Source organism: Cheilinus undulatus, linkage group 14 (assembly GCF_018320785.1).
Source record: "Cheilinus undulatus linkage group 14, ASM1832078v1, whole genome shotgun sequence".
NCBI classification, from domain to species: domain Eukaryota; kingdom Metazoa; phylum Chordata; class Actinopteri; order Labriformes; family Labridae; genus Cheilinus; species Cheilinus undulatus.
The window spans coordinates 47,626,625-47,639,390 of NC_054878.1; the positions used below are offsets into that span (position 1 = coordinate 47,626,625).

The following is a 12,766-nucleotide window of genomic DNA, read 5'->3' on the forward strand; positions in this document are numbered from 1 at the left end:
ATTGGGGAGGACTGAGCTAGCTGACGCGGCTACAGCGCGGAGCAGGGAGGCTGTCAACGCATTGTGGCTGGAAAAGCATCACCACACGGCCGAGAGCTCTGACACGTAACAACTAATTATCTAATAATAAAATACTAACTTTATTTATTCTATACTGAAACTCGGAGGCTGCAGATTTAATGTTTTTATCAACAAAAATCGAGCTCCGATTTGTCTAGCTTTGTTCAGAGGAGTCTGCGCCAGACTCCGTTCAAATTAAAGCAAACCTAATGTTTTTTCAATCACAAGCACAGACACCTTAAACGAAAACTTTGCTGTGTTCATGTATTAAACAGTAAGAAGACGGGTAATAATTCGGCTCTGAAGAATTGACTGTGCTTGCTTTAATTGGAGCATAGCTCCAACTTTTTAAGGCGCTTACCAGCGCTGCCATCGGCACCAGCTGGCACCACAGAACAGTGAGGACAAACCCGGCGAACAGGATTTAAAAGTTAAATGCTTTAAACGGAGGGATATTTTCTGGATCATACATACGCCGAATTAAAGTTAGAAATATCCTGGATTAGAAAAGTGATGATTCATCGTCCATAACTTGTTGAGGTGGCCGTAAATCAACGCCATGTTAGAATGTGACGTGTTTTAGATGAGGTTTGGCGCATCGTGAGATTGTGTTTACACAGCTTCAGCTCTGCACATATCAGGACGAGCATTTAGCACAAGGCTCATTACATTAGAGGGAGTTCAAAAGCGACGGGAGCTTGGCTTGGCAGCTGGGTGAAGGATTCACTGGTGCGTACATGACATGAGAGGCTGTGTTGTTGTACAGCAGCTCCAATATGTCAGATCTCACAATGCGAGCACGACTGCGGCCTGCCCACACTGCTGCTGAGCCTGGGAAGAAGAACAAGAATCAATGGACATGTTTTGCATGATAAAAAAAAAAAGCCCAGGCCGGTCGGTGGTGGTGGATTGGCCATTGTGATATTATTGCCTGAACCATGATGAAGAATAATGTGGCATCCTGTGAAGTCAGGATGCAGGGAACAAGCTCAGTCATGGCTGTGGTTTTTATCTGTGTGATTACATAAGAGCTCCCTGTGCTTATTGTGTTTTTCCTGAGCCTGTTCTTTATGCTGAAGCTGCTTTTTAGGTGTCCATAATGATCATTCTAGTCTCAGAAAGACACTCCAGACTTGTCTGACATTCCCTAAAAGCACACTGTGTTGTGTCTTTAAGGCTGCACATGGAGTCTGTACCATCTTTACTAATCCCACACAGTGCTTGACTTGTAGCTGAGAATTATATTGGGTTTTTAAGAAATGTCAGTATAATTTAAAGTGAAATAATGGGTGGGACAAGGTGATGTTGATAAGACATACCAGTAAGAACCACTAACAGTGACATGCTTATCAACAGGAGATTATCTAGTTATAATGACAAGGCTCTATGGAGGATTACCGTTTTATTTAATTTAGTTCAGATCAAATGACATGGCTAAACCAGACGGACTACAGGAGGTCACCTGCAGGAATACAAACACATAATCCCAGGGGTGCTGCATCCAATAACCCAGTGTTACTCAATCCAGCTCAACCAAAAAGCCAAACTGTTGAAAAATACCTTTGCACGAGCCAAAATCAAAGTGGTGAAAAGTGAGAAAATATGCTTGAAGTAGCAAGAACAATAAGTTAATGTTGGCAAAAATGCTCAAAAAGCAACAAAAATGGGTGAATATGGGGAGGAAAAGTGGTAAAAGCCTCAGAAAGTAGCAAAAATGGGTGAGAAGTGACAAAAAGTGAGAACCAGGTGGCATAAAATGGTCCAAAAGTGGCAAAAACGTAGTTACAAAAATGAGTAAAAAGCGACTGAAATGAGCAAAAAAGCAGTCAAGAGTGGCAAAAATGGCCAAAAAATAGGAACTAAGTGGTATTTAGTTGCAAAAGATGGCTGAAATGGGTGAAAAATGGCAAAAAAATGGCAAAAATGTGATAATAGTGGCAAACAGAAGTGGCAAAAATGGGCAAAAAAAGAGGAAACAGGTAGTATTTAAAGACTAAATATAGCTTAAACCATTTAAGATAGCAGGGGGGGAAAAAATGTGAAAAAGGGCAGAAATGGGATAAAAGGTGACAAAAATGAGGAAAAACATGGCAAACATGGGATAAAATTTAGTGGCAAAATGCAGGCTGAAATGGGTGAAAAGTGGCAAAAAAGCGCCAAAATGGGATAAAAAAATGGGCAAAAAAGAGTAAACAAGTGGTATTAACTGGCAAAAGGCAGCTTAAATGGGTGAAAATTGGCAGAAAATGGTAAAAAAAGGGCATACATGGGATAAAAGTGTTAAAAAGAAGTGGTTAAAATGGGCAAAAACTAAGGAAAAAGTGGTATTCATTGACTAAAGGTAGCTGACATGGGTAACAATGGGAAGAAAAAAATGGTGAAAAAGGGCAAAAATGGGATAAAAGTGGCAAAAACTGGGAAAAAGTGGCAAAAATTTGAAAAAAAAGTAGGAAAAAAGTTTTATTTCATGACAATGGGTAGTTTAAATGGGTGAAAAGTGGCAAAAATGGTGAACAAGGCCAGAAAAGTTTCCCTTCTTTAAGTTTTTCTGGGGGAATAATATTTAAGATTAAGACATAAAAGAGCCACACGTTGAGTATCACTGCTATAACCTTTAATCTCTGGGATTATTTCATTCTCAAATTAAGGAGTTCCTGCTGACTGTAGTCGGCACAGAGGAGATCTGGGCTCAGTCCCACTCATCCCTGCACATATGTTTAGATTCACATCTAGGGGTAGGGGGTTAGATCTGTGCTAGAAAGGAGGGTAGTTTGAAGTGTGAGGGGACAAGGGCTGCAAGTTAGCCATGGCTAGACGTCTTTTCATTGCATTGGTCACGATGTAATTGAATGCATTAAGACTGAACAGTTTGGGAAAATAATCTAATTGCCATTCTTTTCCCCAGTATTGCGATTGCAATTCCCATCTTTTGTATTTTCCACCAAACACAAGCAATCAATCATTCTATAATAAAACCAGCTTGGGATGCACGACATTGGATTTTTGCCGATATCTGATATGCAGATATTTACAGATTCATTTTAGCCGATACCGATATTTACCTCCACAAGGAGGTCATGTGATCGGCAGGGTTTGTTAGTTTATCTGTTAGCAACATAACTAAAAAAGTTGTGGACGGATTTTGATGAAATTTTCAGGAAATATCAGAAATGGCATAAGGAAGAACTGATTAGATTTTCAGACTGATCCAGATTACCGTCTGGATCCAGGAATTTTTTAAAGGATTCTGTACTATTGGGAGATAGGGCTAATGGTGGAGGTCTGTGCTGTTACCACTTCACACCAGGAGATGGCGGACATGAGTGACTTCAATCCCAGCAGCATTTTTGGGTGTGTTTCTATTCAAAGTTTTGGAGTTTATAGAGTTTGAAAGACGAGTCGGAGCGTAACAGAGAGAAAGACAGCGAATTGTATACTCACAATGCTGGGAGGAATAGAGGAATATTCACCCTCTGACATGACTTCCAGTCATCTGGTGAGACCATGGGTGCTTCCGCCATGACAGTCCACAGGTAGTGAAGCCAGTGCTTTGCCTCACCGTGTTTCCATCCCATCGAGGAGGGAGTAATCGGCGAATTAAATTTTGGGAGTGGGCTGAGTTGGGATCACCGTCTGGATCCAGGAATGTTTTTAAATTAATCATTCTACATTAAAACCAGCTAGGGATGCACGATATTGGATTTTTGCCGATATCTGATATGCAGATATTTACAGATTCATTTTAGCTGATACCGATATTTAGATATGTTTTAAATGACTAAAAATTCTGTCCTTTTAACACAATTTTAGGTTTGAGGATGAAAAAAGAAAAACTTTTCTTACTTAAAACACACTTTAAAATTTAAAGAATAAGAATGAATAAAGAAAAAGATCTCAAGTTCTCAACTTACATAGGTCTATTGGCCCAGCCTAGAACTCCACTAATTTATTGGTGTATATGGACAAATTTTACAGTTGATATTAGAGCCCGACTGATATGGGATTTATCGACCAATATATGAAGTAAGAACATTGATACACAGGATATATACTGTACATGAACACACATTTTTATATTTATATTATCTTTGTTTATTTCACAAAGATGCAACTTAGACGATGTTTAAACGCTGTCTAATAGTCTTTTATTAGATAATGATGGACATGTGAATTAACAGTTGCATTTATCATTGTTATTCTCGACTCCTGCGTCTCTACTCCTCAAAGCAGTAGAGACGCACCTGGTCGACTACAACTCCCACAATACTTGTCAAACAAATATGGCTGCCCACTGAAGAAAGTCAAAGTACATGATCAAAAATGGATTAAAAATGGATAAAAAGACGCTTATTATTGGATGTAACGCTGTGGATTTAATCTCCAAAGACCCCGAAAAGTCACCAAAGTTCAGGGCTCGCCCTTTAGAGCTACGGAGACATCGATGGTAGCAAACGTAGCAAAGCATCTTCTGCGATTTGAAAATTACGGCAGGCCATGTCACAATTTAAACTAATTTGCGATTAATTGCCCAGCCCTACCGTTCATGCTCATGGCAAATAAACTGATAAAAAAATTAATTCATATATAACCTCCAATTTGAGTGTTAAGGAAAATCTCCCAGAATGCTTTTAGAATCATCTGCAAGATTTTAAATTTTAGCAGCAATCTGATAGCATAATTTAATGCTGTTTGAATCTATTTAGGTCCTTTTTATTTTGAGCGTGCATTAAAAAAATCCTCTGTTGTAAAAATGTCCGTTATCATCGTTGCATCTGTCTGGAACATTACAGTGGATTTCCTTTTGGAGTCTGTGTACTTTTCTGAGTACTTCTTATAAAATCAGTAATTTTACTTTTACTTGAGTAAATCATGGGAGAGTATTTTACCTCTCTACACTATGCACGGCTTCTTTTAGCTTAAAAAGGACGGATAAACCTCTCTTAACTGTGTGAAGTCTTACACAGGTTCCCTTTGTGCAGCCACATGATTTATCACCACAGCCAGGATTGGCTGTTTCACTGTCCTTCAATAAAAGGTGTGGCTTTAATCAGGCTACCTGTTTACCTCCTCTTCTGGTTTTTGCCCTGCACACAAAGAAGAGCTCATATTTTACATTCCAACTAACCAAAGCCGATGGATTTTCCAGATTCCATGCCTGATTGATGTGGTAAAGCTCCAGTCTGATTCGATCGTTCCCTATCTGTTTTCCTATGCATATTCCATTCGGGGCCGTGTGAGGGCTGGAGCCTATCCCAGCTGCCATTGGGCGAGAGGTGGGGTACACCCTGGACTGTTCACCAGTCAATTGCAACCAGGCACACTCACACTTACGGCCACTTTAGATTCACCAGTTAACCTAATGAGCATGTCTTTGGAGGTGGAAGGAAGCTGGAGTACCTGGAGAGAACCCACGCATGCACGGGGAGAACATGCAAGCTCTAGCTTTGACCCGGGAAGCGAACCCGGAACCTTCTTGCTGTGATGCAACAGCGCTAACCCCTGCACCACTGTGCAACCCAACACGACAAACCCAGATCAACTAACTCCTGAGTCAAAAAATCTACAATCTACAATCCCTCTATGATCTGTTAAACTCCAAAGTAGTTGCTTGTTGCAGCCTTGATGGTGTCGGAGTACTGAAACCTTCATCCATCTTTCATAAGGATGACTAAACTTCCATTTGTATGGGGCGGGGGCCGTCGTAGAGCTGGGTCAGGACCCCCACTACTGATGGATAAAAGTGTTAACGGCCTTAGGTCAAGTCTCTACCAGGCTTCCGTCCACCATACTCGTGTCTGATTTAACCCACCGCTCCCTCAGAGAATCATGACAGGCTCCTTCTCAAACATCCAGAAAAAACCTCCAGGATATCCCAGGAATTCCTCGACCGTGTTTCCCTTTCCATCCTCCAGCTGCTTCCTCCTCAGTGTTTCTAAAAACAACACAATAAAGCGGTACACATGTTGAGAGGGACAGAACATGATCCACACCCCTGTCTACTGCTGTTTTAGTTGTCTCATTTCTGGAATCCTCTCTTTCTCATGTATTCAAGGATATCTTAAGTGGATGAAGATGCATGTAAACAGCTTATCCTGAATAAGACACTTGGGCATGGGCCATTACCCAGCATGCCAAGCTCTTTCCACTGGTCTGGTTTCTGCAGCCGGGCATGTTCTTACACTTCTTCCTTAATACTTTGACACCAAATTCAGGCTGCAGGCTGTATTAAACATATCACTGAGGCTGAGGAGTCGTCCTCTGATCACACACACATCCAGGGTCATTTCCTGATCAGGACTTTGATTCCTGGAGTTCCTGAACCTCCCTGAGTTCAGGAAGGACAGTAAGCAGTATTTCCTGTTGTGACATAATGCAAATATGAGTCAATACGGCTGTAAACGACGGAGCAAAAGTCAAAGTCCAGGCAGGGATCAGGCCACAGGAGAGGCCTCCACCCTAGAAGAACACGCTGGTAAAAGTATAACAGAAGCACCGAGGGGTGAGTGGAGAACAGCAGGACCAGGGCAGGGAGATCAGTGACAGAAGGACCAAAGGCTTACTGCGATATTTTCAAGCACAATAGTTATCTTGTTATTGATTACATGATAATTGGTTGTAATTAGGGCTGAACGATTTGGGAAAATAATCTAATTTAGATTTTTTTACCCAATATTGCGATTGCGAATTGATATATGCGAATATTTCTGAAGTTCCTCATTTCATGTATTTTCCAACAAAAACAATCAATAATTCATTCTATACTATAGCCAACACAATATTAGATAAAACCAGGGGTGAGCAACTTTGAAAAAATATCATATTGTGATGATTTTGACTTATTTTGCAAATTGGATATGAATTGTTGTATTAAAGGAAATGATATTTTTATATAATTCTCATATTTAATAAGAAAAACATACAAAAATGAAGAAAATATGATTTTTTTGTACACTATTCTCAAAATATACCACTAGAATGATTGCATGATATATACTGCATAACGTCTGCTGCAAAAAGAAAAGTTTTAAACTGGTATTTTGACTCAAATTTCAGGTCAAAGAAATATTGCACATTCTGCGATTTGAATATTGCAGCGGGCTATATTGCAGTTTAATCTAATTTGTGATTGATTTCCCAGCCCTAATTGTAAAATACCAGAGTTATGGACTTTGACGTGATTCAGGTAAACTGTATTATTAAGCCGAAGCAGACTGGGCCTTTCCTTTTCCTTACTGCAGTATCCAGTGAAAATTATCACTGTTTTTTAAGAAGTTTTGATCCTATTAATTAATAAAATAATGGACACAATGTTGCTGTGAAGCACATGGTGGCAAAAAGTCTCAAAAGCATTGAAAAACTTGACAACCTTTGACATTTCGTAAAGCCCAAAGTGTGCAGATCTCAGTTCAATCTAGGGCCGGGTAATTAATCACAAATTAGGTAAAACTGCAATTCACAAATTGCAGAAGTTACAATTTTCTTTAACTTGAAACTTTAGGGCCCGGTGAAATCTGTTTAATTTTTACCAATTTCTGTTTTTATTTTTTTGGAATTCCGTTTTTTAACCTTTCCACTAGTTTTACCAGAAAAAGGAGGGCCCTGTTTGTGTAAATGAATCAAATGTTCACTAATTAGATAGAAATAACCTTAAAACTATTTAAAAAGGAAAACAATTGGCCCAGGAGTAGGGGTGTGACGAGATCTCGTGCCACGAGATCACGCGAGATCATAACACCACGAGATTTCTTGTCGCGGAGAAATGAATCTCGCAAGATCAATATTGTGTGGCCAGAAGGAGCAGCAGCTCTCATCCAGAAAAATACCAAACTGGATATGATAAGAGATCACAAAGATGCCATGGAGACTTTAAACTGTGAGTGAGCCAATGAAGAAACGGAGCTGATCCGTGACCCATTAACATCACCGCTCCAATCCCCACCCCCTCTGCGTGCGCTACATGGAGCCGCACATGATCATAACGGTTGGAGTTGATGAGATATTGCTGCTGGTAACCTGTGAAGGCTCCATGAGGAGAATACAGCGTTTATTTAGCCGGTGCGTGCACGCAGACTCACTTTGAGTGCCGCTATCTGTGACTTTGTAACTTTGAAACAGTCGCTGCTTCCTCATGTCTCCTTCTCGTCTCACCGTCTGTCAGTCACACGTCCATCAGCTGCTGGTTGTGTGTATCATCAATCAGAAGCTTATAGCGTGACTGCAGCGGTAAACTTAGCAAACAAACTCTGTTTTAGCACCATAGAGTCCACTGTTAGCTCCAAAATAACAAAGTTTTAGTCCCAGTTCAACGCGCCATGCTTGCTGTCGGACAGCAGACAGAGCAGAGACACACACACTTACTCACCAACGCACACACATTAACACACTCACGCTCATCAGTGCGTGGTGTCCAACACTGTTAAAGCTCATATGAGAAAAAAGACCACAAAACTCTGAAATAATCTATTTCTCTCAATAACAGCAAACGTGTTATTGACAGAAATATTTCTTTTGATTGTTTTAAATATGGATGTCCTTAAAGAGGATGAGAAATAGTTTGATTTTACTGATGCAGCTCTTTAGATTTAGGCCTGTTGAAAATAGTGCTTAAAATACTTTAAAATTATCTAAAAGCTTTTATTATATATAGTTCAATATTATATTAAAAAGAGTTAGTGTAAATGTAGTGAGGAGAGCATAGTGTAGTAAATTAACGATTTTGTAGGCTGTTAAAATGAAAGGTTTGATTTGAAGGGCATGAAAATGTACAGTTTGAGTCAGAGTTAGACAAGTATACTGTTTGGAAGCATTGATAGCCTACTCAGCACTTAGTTCAAACATTTTTGAATAGACCTGAATGCTTTGCAATCATGGCTTTCAGTTGTTTAAAGGACATATTTTCCACCCATGTATTTTTTTTCCAAATTCAAAAAACGTGTAAAATCTTGTCTCGTGGGCCTAAATCATGTCTCGTCTCGTCTCGTCGCACCCCTGCCCAGGAGCCGTTGTTTGGATAACCCTGATATAAAATAATTATAACCAGTGTAACAGTCAGATACTTTCAACATTTCAGGACACATCCATGTGTATGATCACACCCTAACTGGTGTTTAATGTAAATGAAGAAATCCTTCTGTTTTCTCAAACACAGTGATAGGGACTTAATAAGAAGGTCACATTAAAGTTAAATGGTTAAAAGTAAACCTGCTACCTAAACTTTTCTGTACTCTCAGTCCATCAGTCTGATGCTGCATTGTTCTCCTCCTGACTGTAACGGTTCTCTCCTCGTCTCTCTCCATCCTCGCTGTCTGTCCGTCTGCCTCATATCAGAGCGCTACGTTAATCCAGACACGTGTTGGCTCGTTAAGCAACCAACGGGAACTACAGTATCTACAGGATGAAGTATTAAGTTAACTGTTGTTCAAATTTAACATCATTTAGACTGCGGGACTTCATAAAATCTTGAGTCCGTCTGACTTGATTTTTATCCTCTGAGGGGTGAGCGGTGTGCCCCGCGAGGTGAAGCACACCGCTCAGGTGGCGTGGTGAGGTAAAATAACTTGGAGCATGGATGAGTTTTCTTGAAGGTGCAACATTAAGTCCCACGGTGCTGGCCTGTGTGGGGCTACGGGGTGTTTGCTGGTGTTTCGTGAATCCGCTTTGACATGCCGTTATTGTTTAGGAGGGGGCGGGGTGAGTGTTTGTGAGTGAGGGACAGGTTGTGCCCCGCTTTAGTGTTCCCCGGGAACATATTCCTCAGATAAACGTTCCCCTTAAAAAAAAAAACACAGCATGTCAGTCAAATTCATTCAATTTCCATGATTTCGGCATTAAATTGTAAATTCCGTTTTTATTGGCCAATTCTGCGATTTCGTCCGTGATTCCGTTAATGTGGAAATCATAGGGCCCTAAAATTTGTCAAAATAGCAGTTTTAATACATTTATTTCTTTTTCTTTTTTTTTTGCAGCAGAGATTTTATGCAAATTAAACAATAATTCAAGTGTCACTTTTTTTAAATGGTTTACAAAAATCTTTTTTTTGTTTTATGTTTGTTGTCCCTTCATTAAAAATTTGACATGGATATTCCAATGCTGTCAAAATAATGTCACAGTTCAGAAGTCTATACTCTTAAAGAGAAGGCTGGCGGCGCTAGCTTGTAATGTTAGCCACGCTATAGGGCGCATATCAGGCTAACGTCAGACCCGCTAACACAATGACCCTGTGAGGAATTTGACTGTTTTCTAGGAATTTTCTCCTCTTAAGGCTAGTTGGTTAAACCATCCTTAATTTAAACTAGAGATGCTCCCAAACTCTCCGTCCTAATCCGATGCCGGTGTGAACTTTCTGGACTGATGTGAAGACTAGAAAATAGTTTTAGACCAGTATTTGTCTCAGAACACGGCTCAACAAATAAAATCATAATGACAGCATCTCCCTAACGTGCACGGTTATTCTGGAAACGTGCACAATCCTTGTCTACTGTATGGAATGACGTAGCGGACCCACCTCTCCTTTATTTATATGCCGGCGACACACGGAGAAAACGACAGAGAAGACATTCAGTTCAAGTGACTTCTGGTATTAGAAGATGAGATATGGCGGTGATTTTCCAACTTCCGGTGTGAAGTTCAGGTCCTCGGCTGCATCCAGGTCCCTCTCCAACTGCTGAGGAACCAGGTTTTTATTATTTAGCTGGCTGATTATGCACATCCCTAGAGATTTTTCCATGAAATATGCATCTTAATTTACAGAAACCAGAGTTGTAGAGGCAATTCCTTAATTTGATTTCTCTGCAGCACATGTTCAGTTTAGATTTCCAGCTAATGAAGAGCTCCAGGTGAGATTTCAGAAGTCAGAGTTGCTGATTCTGACAGACTCCACTTCCTCCTGACGATGGAGCTCGAGGGTTCGCTCAGATCTGGTCCCTGATGGAGGCGTGTTAATGATGGAGGTTATGAAGGGGTTAGGGACCCCCCCCCCCGTCAGCCTTTGTAATTAGGGGAATGTGAGCTGGATTAGTCGTGCCTCTATGAGCAGACCTCAGACTCCTGTCGATGGTGATGAAGAGTGTCGACTTACAGCAGCGTCTGCGAGCGCGGCGGCCTCGCTCTGGGGGGGTTTGCGTTCTCTGAGGGAGCAGGATCATCGTGGACGGACGGACAGGCGGGGTCGACTTTGTTGTGGTTGTTTTGGTTTCACACACGGTGCCGGATTACTGGTGGACCGCGGCCTGTAAACAGAAGTCATGTGGACTCGTATGTACGCGGTGGTGAGTTTGGGTTTTGGTGAATCTGGGGCCATCAGTCCTTTTTCAGTACCACATGTCTACACAGAATAAATCTTTGTGAAAGAACCCAAACATTGAAAACCTTCATCTAATTCATAAGACGGTTATGAAGGAGAGGAAAGAGTCCGTCAGAAACTGTAGACAAACTTCGGTCTACTTTATTATAGTCATGCATTAATTACACAGCAGTGGAAAAGTCAGAATTAGACTTTTTTAGCCCCTCTGATGTTTTAAGTCCCATCGTCTTTACTCTAAATGTCCCTTCGTCTGCATCGGCCTGAAGAACAGCGACTGCCGCATGTCAACATCTGTCTCTCTACCCATAAACCCTTGCAGTCTCTGAGCTGGTTCTTGGAGTCGGGTTGGATTACCTTCTCCTTCAGCTGTAAAGCACACTACTGTTCACTAAAGCAGCGGTTCTCAACGTTGGGGTCGGAACCCCACTGGGGGTGGCGAGACACTGAGATGGAGTCTCCAGATGCCTTAAAAAACTTATTTTTTTTAAATCTGTTTTTCAAATGACACTGTTGCCACTTTACACCAATTTTGCCCAATTTGAACAGATTTTTGCGACTTAAAATCCATTTTTTCTAAATTTTTCTGCCTGTTTTTGCCACTTCTAAACCAAATCTTGACACTCTGCCTGTTGTTGGCTCTGTGTCCCATTATTGCCACCATTAACCCCTCTTTACCACTTTTTACGCTACATTTCAGTATTTGACATGCCCATTTTGCCAGTGTCACCCATTTCTTCCAATTTCTGCCTTAGCTAACCTTTTTATGCCAGTTTATATCAATTTTTCAGCCCAATTCACCAAATTTCCACTTTTTTTGGCACTTTAACTCCACTTCAGCCTCTTTTGCAGAAACCAAAGCTAGGACTGAGATGATTAAACTAAAACCATCAGACTGAAGAGACTATTTTTAACCCTCCTGTTGTGTATTTTTAGCTGCAGATGCTTTCCTCCTTTGTCTTTATCAGCAGACGTGTTTCTCTCTCTCTCCTGTCGTCTGATTGTTCCTCTGATTCTCTGCTTCTCTTTATGTCAACATGCAAATAAACCCCACCCATCATCACCGCACGGCGTGCTGCAACAAAGAGCACGGGATCACGGGTTGACGACCTTTGAAACCCTGCTCAGGGCTGACACGAGGCTCAGGTGTCACAGATGTGGTGCATTATGGGTAATAAACAGGGAGATGCCCAGATTTTTAATATGTAAAGCTGATGTGAAGCTGTTACTCATCATTTAGCGGGTAAATGACACAAGAGGAGGGCTGTGTTTGTAAAGAAACCACACATTAAGGATCCAGGAACGAGACTAAAAGATGACTGCAGCGTGTAGAAACTCTCATATTTGCCCCTTTGAGGTGGCGTTTCCTCGGCCTGCTGTGTCACATTGCTCATTAGTTACTGAGGC

At 41.0% G+C, this 12,766-nt stretch overlaps 1 protein-coding gene across 1 annotated transcript in view; it reads left to right on the forward strand.

Annotated features, from left to right (window-relative positions):
- The window catches only part of myo6a (myosin VIa), a 232,260-nt gene that overhangs the window by 199 nt on the left and 219,295 nt on the right, over positions 1-12,766 (forward strand). The gene's annotated exons all lie outside the window — the stretch shown is intronic.